At 51.0% G+C, this 16,366-nt stretch overlaps 1 protein-coding gene across 1 annotated transcript in view; it reads left to right on the top strand.

The window, feature by feature from the left end:
* The window catches only part of ABTB2 (ankyrin repeat and BTB domain containing 2), a 166,101-nt gene that overhangs the window by 105,570 nt on the left and 44,165 nt on the right, over positions 1-16,366 (top strand). The window lies entirely within an intron of this gene.

A 16,366-nucleotide genomic window follows, 5' to 3' on the forward strand; every position in this document is an offset into this window, starting at 1 on the left:
CGCTGTCAGCAGAGTCCAGTATGTGCTGGGGGCCCCCCAGCCCCCGTCCTCTGCCCCACTGAGTCAGCTATCAGCTGACTCCGTGTGATTTCACCCCGGAAGCCCCCAAGTGAGTCACAGCCTGCTCTGAGCACCTCCTCCAGAGAGCCAGCTCCTGACTCCTCCACCCTACCCTGGCTGGGAGGAGCAAAGACAGGGAAAATCCCTTCTTGTACCACAGAGAAACTTTTCAGAAAATGAGGTCTGTGCTGTGTTCTTGGTGTGTGAGTCAGAGGGGAAGGAGTGCGGAGGCATGCTGTTGGAGGCCCTGGGACCTGCCTGGGATGTGGCAGGTGTCCTACTAGGCAACCAGTGTTGCAGAGGGGAAGGAGGGAGGGTGTCTTCCTGCCCGAGCCTCCTGGCCTTCCCCCTGCCCTGAGAGCGTTTTCTTCTCCTAAGCTTTATTTATTTTTATTGCAGTCAGCCATACAGAGAAAGAGAGACAAAGAAGGAAGATCTTCCATCCACTGATTTACTCCCCAAGTAGCTGCGGTGGCCAGAGCTGCACTGATCTGAAGCCAGGAGCTCTTCCAGGTCTCCCATGCAAGTGCAGGGTCCCAAGGCTTTGGACCATCCTCAACTGCTTTCCCAGGCCACAGGGAGCTGGATGGGAAGCGGGGGACTCTGGGATATGAACCAGCTCCCAAATGGGATCCCAGTGCATGCAAGGTGAGGGCTGCTAGGCTACCACACTGGGCCCCTGGGAGCCATTTTTAACCCATTCTGCATTCCAGACACTTCCCTAGGCTCTCCTTCGACCCTCATAGCTCCCTGCTAGATCCCAGAGCCAGTACTGGTCCCATTGTGCTGCTATAAGACTAAGGACTTGACTGAAGTTTCTGGCTAAGTCACTAAGCTTATGTTCCACCCCCAGTGTGACCCTCAAATCCCCCTTCCCCAAGCTGCAATGCCCTTTAGCATAGTTTGTGGATTTGTTAGCATCAGGGTGCAGTCCTGCCCACTGACTCAGGTCTCTGTGTGTACGCAGGAGTGGGCAGTGGTATCCACTGGGCCACCCTCTGTGCTTTTTGGAATCAGAATCATTAGCCCAGGGAAATGCATAGTGTGACCGTCTAACCATCCTTAAGAATCTCCAGTGGCCCCCTCTTTGGCACGCAGGTGCATCGGCGCAGGGTCCATTGGCTAAGCTCTAGGTGATGGTGAGTTGTGGAGAGGAAAATAAGCCACCTGGAAAGGTAAGAAGAGGAAGATTAGCAGAACTGAGGGGAGGCAGCGGATATGTCCACACTCACAGGGCTATTGCAAAGCTACCAAATGACAGAAGGAAATACCTTGGGAAGTAATCAGTAAAATTGCCTTAGGAAATAAAGTTCTCTCTGCATTATGGGATTATGGATTGTTTTTGTGTTCTACCTTACAGTTGACTGCATTTTCTTTTTTTTTTTTTTTTTTTGTGGCAAATATGCGTGAATTAGCCCTCCAGTGATAACAGGATTAATTTAATCTGAAGATGCTGAGGGGTTGGATCCTTACAGGTCCTCGTGTGACCAGCACTGATTTCTTCCCAGCATGCTTTCTTTTTATTTTTTTCCACACGCTTCTCCCATGTCCCTCATAATGGCCATTCTTTTAAGAAAGCACGGAGATTGGGGCTACTTTGGTGGAAAAGAATAAATAATTCATTTTCCTGGAGAACCATCACATCAAAATATACTGCTTCCCAGGAAAGGCTATGGCCAAAAAGGTGGCTGGTAGCAGGTGTTGGCAAGGATGTGAAAACTGGATCCCAGCCTGCTGCTGAAGTGGCTGCAAACAGCAATCTGGTGAGACCCCTGAAAGTTAAAGATAGTGTTGTTGCAGGACCCGGGTGTTGTACTCCAATGTGCACACCCAAGAGAAGTGAAAACGGCTGTTCACACAGCAAACTCGTGTGTGAATGCTCTCAGCAGAGTAGGAAGGCCCCAGGAGGTGGGGAGGGGGTGTCCACCAGCAGTGTTGTGGGTAAACCGTGTATAGTATAAACCTAACAAACTAAAATCCAGTGACATGTACTCTTAAAAACTCTCAACCAGTGTTGACTGGCAGGTGCTGGGCCGCTTCCCCGTGACAGAACTTGGGCTGCTTTGCGTGCTGAAGGACACAGAGCCTTAGGGCTCTTACCCGTGCTCTGTTGCCAAGAGTGGGTCTATGAGGATGAGACACTGGATGTGGCAAGCAAGGTCCAACAAAGACAGAATCCCTGGGTTTGAGCTGTCACCATGAGTGTCTTTGTTTCCAGAACCCCACATTTGCCGTCTGTATTCTCCTAAGCATTGGGAGCAACACACACCACCCCAGCCACCCCTACCCCCTCCTCCCCAAGGCTACACATCAAGTCCCCTGGCTCCTGGGAGAGGAGCAAGCACATGTCGTGAGGGGCTGGAGCTGTGACAGGTGAGCAGCCTGCAACACAGCACTGTGGGTTGGCCAGGTGTAGACACAGGACCAGGGCACGGGAGATGTAAGCAGGCAGGGTTAACCTGCATCAGGTGCTCTTCTGCTTTTGGGAATGGGGGAAGGGGTGTGGCTGTGTGTGCTTTAGTGGAGCCCTGGGACAGAGAGATTACCCCAACACTTAGCCAAGGCAGTCAAGTGCATGTCCTCACCTTGGCCATGTGCCACGTGGCCAGGAGGGGACAGTAAGCCCTCACCGACAGTGAGCCTCACCTCAAGCCATGCAAATCTCTGCTGCCCAGCTAGGATTCCAGGAACCGCGTCAAGCCTAGGGACCCCGCAGACCACTTTGTGCTCCATGTACCTGACCTCTCCTCGGCCAGATAAAGGCTGCAGAACAGGGAGGCCAAAAGCTGAAACATGGGCCCAGATCATGGAGGTCCGGGGGCAGCCTGTGCTAGCAGTGATGACCGGAAGTGGGGAGAGGGCAGTGACAGTGGAGGTAAGAGGCTTCTGATGGAGAAGTGCAAGGTGCAGAGAAGAGCAAGGGGACAGAGGTTTTGGGCCACAGCACCCCTCAGTTGCACCAGGCACAGCCATCTGGAAAGGGTCACCCCTGTCCCTCTGCCCTGGTGCATGGCCTATGGCCCGCACCACTGCAGACACGATGGCAGGCAGGGGTCCTGCCAAAAGCAGCTGCGAAGTCACTGTTTCCACTGGGGCCTCTGCCGCGCTGGTGGGCAGGTTGCTCACCAGCCTCATAAACTCACTCCCCGCTTATCCATGCGACTTTTACAGCCCCATGGGGAGCAGCCTTTTTAACAAGCCTCATTTGAGACTGTAAGTCAGAGTTTGTAAAACAAACAGCGAGTGGCATCCGGCCAAAGCCAAGGCCCAGAGTTGCTGTGTAAGTGCACAGGGTCACAGGACAGCACATCACCCCTACCCCCACCACGGACAGAGGTGCTCCCAGGGGACTGCCTGCCCTTTCAGGAAAGCTGGCTTCAGGCTCCCTGTCCCCTGAACCCCCACCACCACTGGGGGCCATGTAACAGGTGATCTTCCCTGTGGTTCCCTGTGGAAAGCTCGAGGGTCCTGCCTTTCCCATAGAGAGGCAAGGCTGGATCAGGAGTCAGTGGCCTCAAAGGGGGAGCGTGGGTGTCTAGAGATGCTGGAAAGGAAACCCCACATTTGCCTACAGCCCAACTCTGTTTCTGGATGAGCTGATTTTCAGACTTGAGGCCTACAAAAGGACCTCACTCTAAAAGTCTCTGGGAGGTCACCTCCCACCTGGCTGCTGAGAACTTGGTCTGCAGGGTAGGTGACAGACAAGACTTACTTCAGTCCTGAGGCATGGGGAGGGGGTTGCTGTCCCTTGGGGACCACTGGCTGCTGTGAGAAGTGCTCTTGACAACCCCCTTCCGCACCTTCTCCTTCCCGCCCCCAAAAAGAGCTCTTAGAATGCTGCATGCCATAACCATTGAAAGTCTGGCCAAGAATAGTGCTTTGGAGGTGTTGGAAGATGTGCTAAGGTAGTTTTCTGTAAAGGAAAATGCTTAAAGCAGCTGAGGTTAGCTCTGTTTTTCAAATCTAGAGACACACACGCAAAGCCTTGGCTGCGTGCTCAAGAGTGTGAAGACCTATTAAGGGATTTCTATCATCTTTTTATCTAGATTCATTTTTAGATTGTTTGTATATGAAAGATAAGAAATCATCTGTCTAGTGGTTCTTTCCTCCCAAATGACTATGATGGCTAGGGCCAGGTTAGGCTGACAGCAGCAGCTAGAAACTCAATCCAGGACTTCCCTGTTGGTGGGCAGGACCCAAGTACTTGGGACAACACCTGCTGGGTGCGCATTAGCAGGAAGTTGGGATGGGGTCTGCTGAGCCTGGCCTTGGGAGCCCAGCCACTCCACAAAGACCACTGGCCTCTGCGGCGGTAGCTTGACCACCACACCCAGCACCAGCCCCTGGCCTCCACTCGGCTCTCCATGGAGTCCAAGGGGTGTTCCTGCAGCCTGCAGATTGGATAGTGTATTTATTCAAGTGGGGCCTGTTTTCACCCTGCTCAAGGGGAGCATCTCTGGTATTGGCTTAAAAACCAGGGGCTGCTGATACCCGGGACTTTCAGGGGTCAGAATCACTTTGCAGATGGTCTGTTCGGGACGGAGATGTGTGCCTGTGAGAGTCCATCTGTGGGTGTGTTTGGAGACAGGCTTTTAAAGTGGCATTTGCATGGCCCTCATCCAAGATCACCTCAGAGAACATCACGGGCAAACCTTACTCCAGCATACGCTGAGAGCAGACCTCATTGCCAACCCTGCCCTTGGGGTCAACCATGTAAACGCACAGGGTGGTGAATGGTAGCAAAGGCCACAATCTGTCACGAGGGAGGCTGCAGAGTGGTGGCAGAGGGGAGTAGAGCTTGCTATCCTTACTGCTCAGTATTGCTGGGAACCCAAAACTCTTATGGGTAAGGCTTGTTTTTAAAAATTCCCTTGCCTACTTGGTGTTTGTTCCAAATTTGAAGACACCAGTTAATTTGGGAATGAAGGTTCTCAGGACGTCAAAGGCTAGATTCTCTACCCCTGGCATCTGCTAACTGCTAGGGGTGTGTGTGTGTGTCATGAGTGATTTACAAATGGGGCAACATGGCCTTTGGGGACTGGTATCCCATTGCACTGGCCCCATTGCGAGGCACCTATTGTAAATGGGCCAACAGAAAGACATTTTGTCCCATAAAGGCTGAGTAATTGCAACCTGCTGTTACTTAAAGTTGATATAGGGCATGACCAAGTTTTAAGGACAATCAAGAACATGTATTACTGATTTGGGTTTAAAAATTTATCGTTTGAAGAATTTTAGCTCTGGACATGATCATCTGCCACCTCTGCCAGTGCTGTTTAAGTGCTTAAGGCAAGCGCTCCAGGAAATGAGCTGCCTTCTTGCCAAAGGAGCAGATTCCAGGATGGAACATGGTTCATGAATCCTGTGGCAAGAACCTATCCCTGGATGCTACCCAGCTTGTGCCTTTGCCTCACACTGCTTGACTAATCTGTCTCAATGTGCACATGACCCTGACATTCAACCACTTAACTGCCCAGTGGGTCCTCCTGGTTCTCGGGCACAGTCCAAGCCCTTTCATTGTGATCCCTGCCTAGGAGGCCTGTCACACTCCACCTGCTACTCCAAGGCATCCCTCCCAATTCTCCCAAGCAACTTTGAATAAATGTGGGAAGCACAGCTCCCTTGACTAAAACCCACTGGGAGGCTTTTTCTGTCCAACCCACAAGCAATGAGTGAGTTTTGTATTTTTTCATAGTTGAAAAAATTCTACAAGGAGCCTCTTGCATGACACATGCCAATGATGTGAAGTTCATACTCTGGGGTCCACAGTTTTCTGCCTCTGCCTGTTGATCTGTCTGTGTACGCTACATCGGCAGAGTGGAGTGGTGGGGCAATGATAGGGATTTTTTTTTAAAGATTTATTTATTTTTATTACAAAGTCAGATATAAAGAGAGGAGGGGAGACAGAGAGGAAGATCTTCTGTCTAATGATTCACTCCCCAAGTGAGCCACAACGGCTGGTGGTGTGCCGATCCGAAGCCAGGAACCTGGAACCTCTTCCAGCTCTCCCACGCGGGTGCAGGGTCCCAAAGCATTGGGCCGTCCTCGACTGCTTTCCCAGGCCACAAGCAGGGAGCTGGATGGGAAGTGGAGCTACCTGAATTAGAACCGGCGCCCATGTGGGGTTCAAGGCGAGGACTTTAGCCACTAGGCCACGCCACCGGGCCCAATGATAGGTATTTGCAAAGCTGGAGATGCCTGCTCTCTGAGCTTTTGCAGGAAGTTTGTTGACCCCTGGTTTACTAGTGGCACCAAGAGTGGGTATGGACAGCAGTGATCTCCATTAGCCACTCCCAAAGCTGTCCCAAACAAGCACAGAATCCATTTGACACTTATCACACCTGCTCATCCAAGCCCTTCAAGTATCTACCTGCTGCTACCCCTGGCTTTTGTCTACAGGCCTTGGAACAGGTGATGCTCTCCAGCCTAACCTTTCAGCAGAGTAGGGTGAGATGCCCTACCTGCAGGAAGCCTTTAAACCCCTGTGCTGTACCATGACAGCCCTTAGCAGGCGATATTGACTAGACTGGTACCAGTCTCATTCACTAGAGGCAAACTTTCCCTGGCTTATCTACTACCATGGGCATTTCTAGAGTACTGACATATGTATTTGAAAGTAACAAGGAAAGAGAGAGACAGAAAGGTCTTCCATCCTCTGGTTTCATTCCCCCAAATGGCTGCAATGACCAGGGCTGGACTAAAGCCGAAGGCAAGAGCCCACAGTTTCATCTGGATCTCCTATATCAATAGCAGGGTGTCCAGACACTTGAGCCATCTTCTGCTTTCCCAGACACATTAAAAGGGAGCTGGATTGGAAACGGAACAGCTGGGACACAAGCAGTGCCCATGTGGAATGCTGGCATCACAGGCAGCGGCTTAAACCACTGTCCCACAAGGCAGGCCACTGACACGTGCTTAATCAGTAAACAGTTGTGTAAATAAGTGACTAAATGCATGATGAATGCCCATCTGTGATGAGCAGAGCACAGTTCTTTATGAGTGTGAATCACGAAGTGTGGTCTTGAGCCCCTCCGTCCCTCCTGCTGGTGACACTGGCGTTTAGATGGGATCTGCTGCCTTTATCTGAAAGCCCTCTGCCTCATCTCCAAATCCTTCAGAAGCAAGTTCATGGATGGACCTCCAAGGAAGTGCAACCAAAGCTGTGACTCAAACCAGGTCTGGTTTGTGAGCAGGGCTCCAGGCATTGTTTTTGGGATTAAAGCACTCATGTTCAACGCATGTTTTCTGGCCCTCCGCCCTGGACCTTGGGGTATTTGCGAGTTTTGTTTGGAAGCCCCCAAGGAGTGTCTGGTATTTGTTGTGGGGGTACCCAGCTCCTCTCCTTCCTCTATATGGGCTGACACTTGGGGATCTGGCTGAGCCCCCTCTTGTTTCCCACTGGCAGCCTCATCCCCTGGCAGGGATACAGCCTAAGAACCCTCCTGCCCAGCTCAACCTTCTCTTCCGGCCCCAACCACCTGTGACACTGGCCATGTGACGTAAGAAACCATCCCCATTCCTCGTTCTTGGATCCAGCAATGATGCTGCCTGCTTAACCCTCTCCATGGTTGCTGACTGATTCCAAAAGCTCAGGGCTGCAGGCATGTCAAAGGCTGCTGGGCCAAGTGTCAGCAAGATGTCTCCGGAAGTCCCACTGGTGACACACCCCCTGAGTCACCACTACCTGGGGCCAGAAGAAGGGGCAGCTCATAGTGGGCTGACTCATACATGTGCCTCCTGGTTAGCTGTGTGGGATGATTTCCACCTGCTGCTCTTCTTAAAGGGGTGTTTTCCCCCCTCTACTTAGTTTGCAAGTAAGATTTCTATGAAACAATCAAACTTTTTTTATTCCACCTGTGAATTCTCAAGGACTGTGGTCATGACTTTGTTTTAGAGAATATATGAGATAGCAAAGCGGGCAAAATAACTGAAAACAGTACCTCGTAGAAATCACTGTCTTGGGCCCGGCGGCATGGCCTAGCGGCTAAAGTCCTCACCTTGAACGCCCCGGGATCCCATATGGGCGCCGGTTCTAATCCCGGCAGCTCCACTTCCCATCCAGCTCCCTGCTTGTGGCCTGGGAAAGCAGTTGAGGACGGCCCAATGCATCGGGACACTGCACCCGCGTGGGAGAGCTGGAAGAGGTTCCAGGTTCCTGGCTTCGGATCGGCGCGCACCGGCCCGTTGCGGCTCACTTGGGGAGTGAATCATTGGACAGAAGATCTTCCTCTCTGTCTCTCCTTCTCTGTGTATATCTGGCTGTAATAAAATGAATAAAAATCTTAAAAAAAAAAAAAAGAAATCACTGTCTTTGATATTAGATGATCTCCATTCTAGGCATTTGCAGCGAATTTGAACATAGTGGTTTTCTTATAGCATTTGTACCTTTTAATTCAGTGTAAGGCCAGGATTATGGCACAATAGGTGAAACTGCCACTTACAACATCAGAGTCCCATATAGGGTACTGCTTCAGAATCCAGCTGCTCAGCTTCCACTCCCCCTTCCTGCCAATGTGCCTGGGAAGGCAAAGGAGGACAGACCAGATGCTTGGACCTCTGCCATCCACACGAGAGACCCAGATAGAGTTCTAGGGTCTTGGCTTCAACATGGCCCAGCCCTGGTTGTAGCAGCCATTTGAGGAATTATCCAGATAAAAGATCTCTTTAACCTGGTGTGGTAGCCTAGTGGCTAAAGTCCTCAACTTACATGCACCAGGATCCCATATGAACGCTGGTTCGTATTCCAGCTGCTCCACTTCCCATCCAGCTCCCTCCCTGATTGTGACCTGGAAAGCAGTAGAGGACAACCCAAAACCTTGGGACCCCGTACCTGTGTGGTAGACCCGCAAGAAGCTCTTAGCTTCTGACTTCAGGTGAGCTCAGCTCTGGCCCTTGCAGCCACTTGGGGAGTGAACCAGTGGATGAAGATCTTTCTGTCTGTCTGTCCTCTCTATAACTTTCCAATAAAAATAAATAAATCTTTTTAAAAAAATCTTCTCCTGCTTCTCTCCCTGTCTCACATACTCTGCCTTTCAAATAAATGAATAACATTTAGCAAAACAAGAACTCTCATTATCTTTAAAAAACGGAAGGAAGAAAATTCCTTTCAGATCACCAATTCGAGGTTCTATTGGAAACTACGGACACTCCTCCTGTTGCCCTGTCTCCTCTCCTCCATCCTCTCATAGCGCCTGTGTCATCACCAGTAAGTAATATCCATTGTAACAACTTGGAAAGCAAGCAAGTTCAAAGTGCATTTTTATAAACCTGCTAGAGAGCAAGCCATTCTCACCTGGCAGCTATGAGTATCAGAGAATGGTATTTTAGGACACGGACCCCAAGCTGTTGCTTAAGTTCTTCATTTTTTCCATAGGAGTCTCCATGTGTGTAATGTGCATGTGTGCAGTGTATGTTCAGTATACATGAAGGATGCTCTTGTCCTTGGCCGTCAGCAACCAGAATGCTCATCTACCACGTTCAAGGGTAGCACAAGACAAAGGGCCAGGGTCTGATGCTGCCCATCTCGCAGGGGAGCCAGAGCTCCCTGACTCCAGCTGCCCAGAGGCAGCCCACCCAGAAGTTCTTGCAAGAGTTGCTATTCTAAATACCATTGAGATCTTTTTTTTTCCATAGGAAAACACTCACTGGCTCTGATGTTGGGTTTCTGCCCTGTACCGCCCAGTGTTGCAACTATGGCTGGCTTTTTGCAGAGTTCGCCTTTAGGTTTAATTTCCTGAAATTGATCTGCCCAGGTTCCATGGCTTTATTTTACCCTCTTGCAAAAAGGGGGCAGTGTGAGTGAACATGCTGCCCTTTGTATGGCTCTCATTTCAGAGAAATGGACCGGCAATCAGAGATCTCGATTAGCTTGCTTGTTTTTAATAGACAGCTCTGCTGTTTTGTCGCTGTCCCGCTTTTGTAGGGTTGTTGAACCCCGAATACTGCAGCAACCTCAATTCTTGTCTCGCAGGAAAGAAGAATTTTCATGCGGACACAGTTTAGTTTTAAAGTAAGATTTATTAGAAAAGCTAAGAAAGGAGACTCCCGCCCTAGAGACGGGAAGGGGTTCTGAGATAGAAAAGGACCCTTATCCCCTGTCACAGTGGCAGGAGGAAAAGTAAAAAGACCCTAGTCCCCTGCCATAGTGGCAGGAGGAAAAGCAAAAAGAGAGACCCGTATTAATGGTGGGGAAAGTATCTTTTAAAGACTCCCCTCAACAATGTTTCTCCATAAACAAAGAAAATTCCTGGTTTCCATGGTACCTGGCCTTGGGACAAAAGGCCAGAAAGGTGTCACTGGCCAACTTCTTTGGTCCCTTTCTAATGATAAAGAGGCCAGTCTGAAGCCCTCCCCCTTGGCAATGGCTGGAGACAGAATTGGATGGAGGCTTCAGGTGGGGAATAGATAGGTTAATGTAACCCTTGTCTCCAGGGGAAGCATTCCTGATAAGATATGCATTTGTCTTGGGAGAGACGTGTTCTGGTGAATCCAAGACATGGTGGGGAAAATACCCCTTTATATTTGAGGAAAAAATGACTTGGGGACCCAGAATACCCTAACTGCCTACTACCCAGTCTAACTCCTCTCACACCGCAGCGATGGATTTGGTGCACGGAGCCGATGATAACACACGTGGACCCTGACTGATGGTCAAAAGCCGTAGTTTATTAGTGGCACCAAACTCCATACAGGATAAGGGAGGAAGTATTGAGCTCATCAACAAAACCATCAATGCTTTTGTTTGGAACTCTTTTGTCTTGTATATTCCACCAGGTGTTCTCATATACATACTCTTCACTCAACTGTTCTTATGCAAATGATATCCAATAAGGTATACAAAAGGTAGCCATTTGCTTATTCTCCTCCAAATATTATCCAGCCAACTGTAATCCTGTGCTCACTGACCTTCTACGGTCACAATGTCCTCCTACAGTATTTACTTTAACAAAGCAGCTCACCACCATGCCGTGGAGCTATGTTCCCAGTGGGGGTTCAGGGTCACCTGCACTATCTTATGGGGTGGCCAGGTTCTCCCCATTCTCACCCTCCGTGGAGCCCACTGGAGGGGAAAGAGCGTCCTCCTCCCCCAGTGCTAGCTCCCCACAGGTCCCCTGTGGTAGGCCCTGGACTGTCGAAGATTCAGCTCAGTATTCAGAGTGAGGTCTGCTTTTTACCTCTGTTCTGTGGAGGTTACCCGTGTTGCAGGCCGCGAGCAGGCTGTACTTCATCGGCCTTTGGTCTCCCACTGGCTTCTCTGACTGCCAGCTCACTGAGAGGTCCTAAATGTACATTATTACTGTACTGTTTCATGGCAAGCTCCTGGATCTGGGCCTGACTTCAGCAGAAGACCACCATGTACTGCCACTCTGATAACTTAGCGGGAGCAAGGTGTTAACCCAAGCAGAACTATTATTTGCTTTTTATTTCCTGCCTGTAGCAAGAGAGAGGGGGGTAGGGCAAGCAGGCATGTGGCCTAAAGGTTGAGACACCCATTGATGGAGAAGCCTGCTTCAGCTTCGGTGGGTCTGAGTTTGAGTGTGGCTCCTGACTCTAACTTCCTGCTAATGCAGACCCTGGGAGGCAGCAGTGCCGACTCCAGCACTTGGACCCCTGTCACCCAAGTGTGAGACCTGCACTAAGTTCTGGGCTTCTGAGTTTGGCCTGGCCCAACCTTGGAACTGTTTTGGGCACCCTAGGCATGAGCAAGCAGATAGGGGAGCTCTCTATGTTGGTGTCTGATAGTTATTTAAAAAGATTGGAGAGGGTCCGGCGGCGTGGCCTAGCGGCTAAAGTCCTTGCCTTGAAAGCCCCGGGATCCCATATGGGCGCCGGTTCTAATCCCGGCAGCTCCACTTCCCATCCAGCTCCCTGCTTGTGGCCTGGGAAAGCAGTCGAGGACGGCCCAAAGCTTTGGGACACTGCACCTGCGTGGGAGACCCGGAAGAGGTTCCTGGTTCCCGGCTTCGGATCGGCGCGTACCGGCCCGTTGCGGCTCACTTGGGGAGTGAAACATCGGATGGAAGATCTTCCTGTCTGTCTCTCCTCCTCTCTGTATATCCGGCTTTCCAATAATAATAAAATCTTTTAAAAAAAAAATCTTTAAAAAAAATAAAAAAACTGGAGAGTTCTAGTTCATAGGATATTATGATATTATTACGCGCCTCAAATGTTAGTTATTTAAAAAGGTGTTAGAGTTCTAGTCCATAGGATATTACGATATTATTACGCGCAGCTAATTCCCACAACCTGGTTCTTTACCGTGAGCTGAAACACACCAGACACAACGAGGTATCTTAGGAGGTTTATTCCAACAGAGCAGGAACAGGGTAGGAGTGGTGAGATCAGGAAAGAAGAGGAGAGAGAGGGAGAGAGAGAGACCAGAGAGAGCGGGATAAGAGACCAGAGAGCGGGCCGCACCTGGGGGGGGGGGGGGGCTTTTGTCTGCCAGGTGTAGGGGGCGGGGATTGGGAGAGATTGGGAGCAGGCCCCAGGGGATTAGTGCCTGGGGATGATTGGTGAGTGGGCGGGGTTGGGGAGGGGGCTGGAAGATTGGGGTGGGATTCAGGTGGAATGCCAGGTTACATCTGATTGGTGGATAGCTAGGCTGGTGGGAATTTCGTGAGCTGTGAGGAAGAAGGAATGGCGCCGGGTCCAGGGAGGGATATTGGAATGACTCCTTACAGTGTCAGCCTGTCGCTTTGCCTTTTTGGGTAAATTGGGAAAGATAGAATGAAGAGGTAAGAGCAGTGCTAAGGAGGGTGGTGAGTGACAAGGGAGACACTCTGGCCCTGGCTTTGGACAGGGAGAAGCAGGGGCACGTTTCCTCCCATGTGGCCTCAGCCCTCCTTGGCATCCTGCTTGCCAGCAGGCGAGGCCAGAGCTCATCCCACACCTGCATCATTCTGTAGGTGTGGGCATTAGCCAAGTGACCTGGCCGATGCAAGCCTCAGGGTCCTCCATGGGCTGATGCGCTAGTGATTGCACCTGCTGCCGAACTTCTTGTGGAGTTCCAAACCCCATTCACTCCATCTTTGCCAAGCCATGTTGTCAGTTTAGGTTAGCCCCTTCCCCCTTTCTTGTGAACACTTGGGTAGAACCTGCTTCCCAAGCGCCATCCAGACGGCTACTCTTCTCTCCCCACCTCCCAGCATCTTCTCTGCACTTTAACTGCATTGGCAGATGGTGGTGTCACCTCAAGAGGGTGTTTTGTTGTTGTTATCATTGTTTTAAGATTTATTTATTGCCCCCCCCCTTTCCATGGAAGGCTTATGGTCCTCAGGCCTAGTTCAAGCCATGTGCAGATCTCTCCACTCTCTGCCCATCCTCCTGGTCTCTCTGAACGTAGGCCTTCAGGCACAATACCAGTCCACGATACCCCTCCCAAATCCATGTCTTCCTGCCCCACCACGGGGCACTCTGCAAGCCATCCACACTTCAACATTCAGCACTTTGTCCTTGTGTGACTAATAGACAGGCAGGCAGTAACATACTGTATATAAAATTCCAGAGAGTGGAAACACTTAAAACATAAATAAAAGGGCTGGATTATGTGGGTTCTTTGGAAACCGTTCAGGACAGCAATAGAATTTTATTTTCAGAGCTTCAGGATTGAACTCCACCCAAGCTCCCGGCTCCTAAGAAAGCTGGCAGGAGAGGCCCTGCCAAGTCTCTTCATGAGGGCAGTAAAGGAGGACTCCTCTATGTCCCAGGTTTCCTTTCAAAGGTGGCCTTTACTGCCTTGGCCAAGGAGCATCCCAGAGCCAGCTGCCTGGTCGGGTCAGCCTGGTAGCAGGGGACGGGAAAGGGACCATGTACCCTGGCTTGATGCTATCCCTTTGCCCCTAAAGAAAATGTATCGGGCTGGGCACAGTGCTGGCAGCAGGGCTGCTGAGTTAAAAGGACCACTACCTCCCAGGCTTAATGACCATCCCTGGATGCTCAGAGAAGCTGGACTTTATCCCTGTGCAGCCCTGCATGGGCAGGAAGGGCGGAGGGTGTTATAGCTGGGAGGGAAGTTAAACCCTAGCAAATAGTAACAACAAGGTCTCTTTGTTCCTCTCATTGACCATTCAGAAGCTAAAGGAAAAGACAGAATGGGGAAAAGGGTTTTCAAGGGTACACTTGAGTGCCACTTGGGGTCCCAGTGCAGAAGTCTTGGCATGCCATGTGGTCCATACCTGTGCTCCAGCTCCCCAGGGGCCCCTTTGCTGTGGCCACCCTGCCATGCCAGGGCATTTGCCTCAGGCTTGGTGTTGCCTGAAAGTAGACAGCCTCTACAAGCTGAAAGCAGCATTCCTGCCTGGCAAGTACAGGTCCATCTGGAGGAAGGTGGGGGTCCCCAGTGTCCAGGCCTGGGCTTTCCCAGCTTACTTGATGGCGTCCCCTCTGGGAACTAGGGGTGATACACCTTGGAAAAATGACAAATTATAAGGTGCAGGTATAGCTCGCCTCCCCACTGCCACCTCCCCACCTGCTGCTTTCCACCACCAGGGAACAGAGCAGAGAGGGCTGTGACCAGCACTTGTGACATAACCCAGAGAAGCTTTGTAACCGCTAAAATCACCTTCTTCCCTCCCTCTGCCGTATTGGCAGCCTGAGTTTTCTGCCTACATTTCTGAGAAGCGAAGAACAGTGCCTTCTAAGCTGTGTAAAGGAGTTTGGGCTTCAAGAGGGCAGTGGGGAGACCCTGAGGAGTCCAGAACCAGAGTGGGGAGTCCAGTCTGGGGAAGAAGGTGGAGCAAGATCCAAGGCCAGAGCTTGAACGGGGTAAGACGGCTGCTGCCGTGTCCGGCAGGGGAAGAGGGCCAGTGAGCCAGGTCGTGGCAGCAGCAACCTCTTGGGATGTTTCATTGATAAAAGCAGCAAGGCCTGGCTGCTGCACGGAAATGAAGAAAAGGGGCAGAGCCGATGAGGATGACTCACAGGTCTCTGGTTGGGTAACCCAGTGGACCACATGCTGCTGTGCTGTGAAGGAGGAGGTAGCTTTGGAGAATGAGATAATGAGTTCCGAGATTCAAGGGTTGGGCAACCAGAGTGAGGAAAGCTGAGGGATGCCAGACTGCGCTTCTGTGTGTTGACTGAGGAAGAGGTCTCACATGCGGTCAGAAGCACACAGGCGTGGAATGTTGTCCCAGAGCAAATACTGACTCCTGGAAGAGGGAGGTACTGCGTGGCTGGGTTCACGTGGGCACTGCACCTCCTGGCCGTGATCTGTAAGGTACAGGTGCAGCTCGCAGAGCTGAGTGGGGTCTACGGTAGGCGCTCCATTAGCTAGAATGCCAGGAACACACTCCCTCACCCTGGCTTTCTTCCATCACGGCTGAAATACACACCTTTCCCTAAGGATGTTGCTATGTGCGAAGAACAAGTGGCCCTTCCTTTTGCTTTTTGGAGTTTCCTTGTTCCAGAAGCAGCCTTGGCCTTAGCTAATAACACCAAGCTGGCCACTGTGGGGGGCAGACATCAGGCATAGAGAGACTCCAAAGACGGTCTTCTAACTCTTTACAGAGAAGGGCTGGGGAGCGTGAAGGACTCGGGTGTGACATAAGGACAGCTTTGTCAGGCAGCAGGCTGGAAGACAAGCGATGTGACTGCATCCCAGGAGGATGGAGTAACAGCCTCATGGGGACAGTTTTGTGGGCCTCAGGCCAGGCGTCTTCCTTGGTTGGGCTTCATTTTCTGATCTGTGAGGTGGGCGAGCAGAAATGTCACCAAGCAGTGGGGAGGTGAGAGGTGCCGGGGTACATGAGTTATTATCACAGGATCTGGCTGGCACACAGTCAGCCTGCAGCCAAGGACAGTGGGAGCCATTGTTTTTCATCACTGGCAACTCCGTGCTAGCAGCCATCCCTCAACATAAAAAGGCCTCTTAGAAGCAAAAGGTACCAGATGCAAGCGATCAATTAGTATTATTAAGAACGGGCTTAGAATTATTTTTGCCACAGCATTAAGCAAAAGCCCCTTTGGGTGGCAATGACTAGGAAAATGGGGACAATTATTAATGGAGCTGCCAGCTCCTGTTACCCGATCCATTGACATACTCTTTCTCTCTGGGAATCCTCTGACAAGTCAGCTGTATTTCCTAGTCCCCAGTCATGAGCGCTGTAAATTTGAGCCACATGTCTCCAGTGTTGATTCTGTAGCTCAGTAATGAGGAGAGGAGAGGAGAGGCGGGCCCAGCTGCTGGGCTCTCCTGGGCTGGGGATGCAGGCAGGGGCCACTTTGTCCTCTGCTGTGTCAGTTTCAGTGCTCTCAGCCAGCTCCTCCTAATGCGCTTTGTTACTCAGCTGTTGGGGGAGAGTGACTG

This window comes from Ochotona princeps, chromosome 4 (genome assembly GCF_030435755.1).
Source record: "Ochotona princeps isolate mOchPri1 chromosome 4, mOchPri1.hap1, whole genome shotgun sequence".
Classification (NCBI taxonomy): domain Eukaryota; kingdom Metazoa; phylum Chordata; class Mammalia; order Lagomorpha; family Ochotonidae; genus Ochotona; species Ochotona princeps.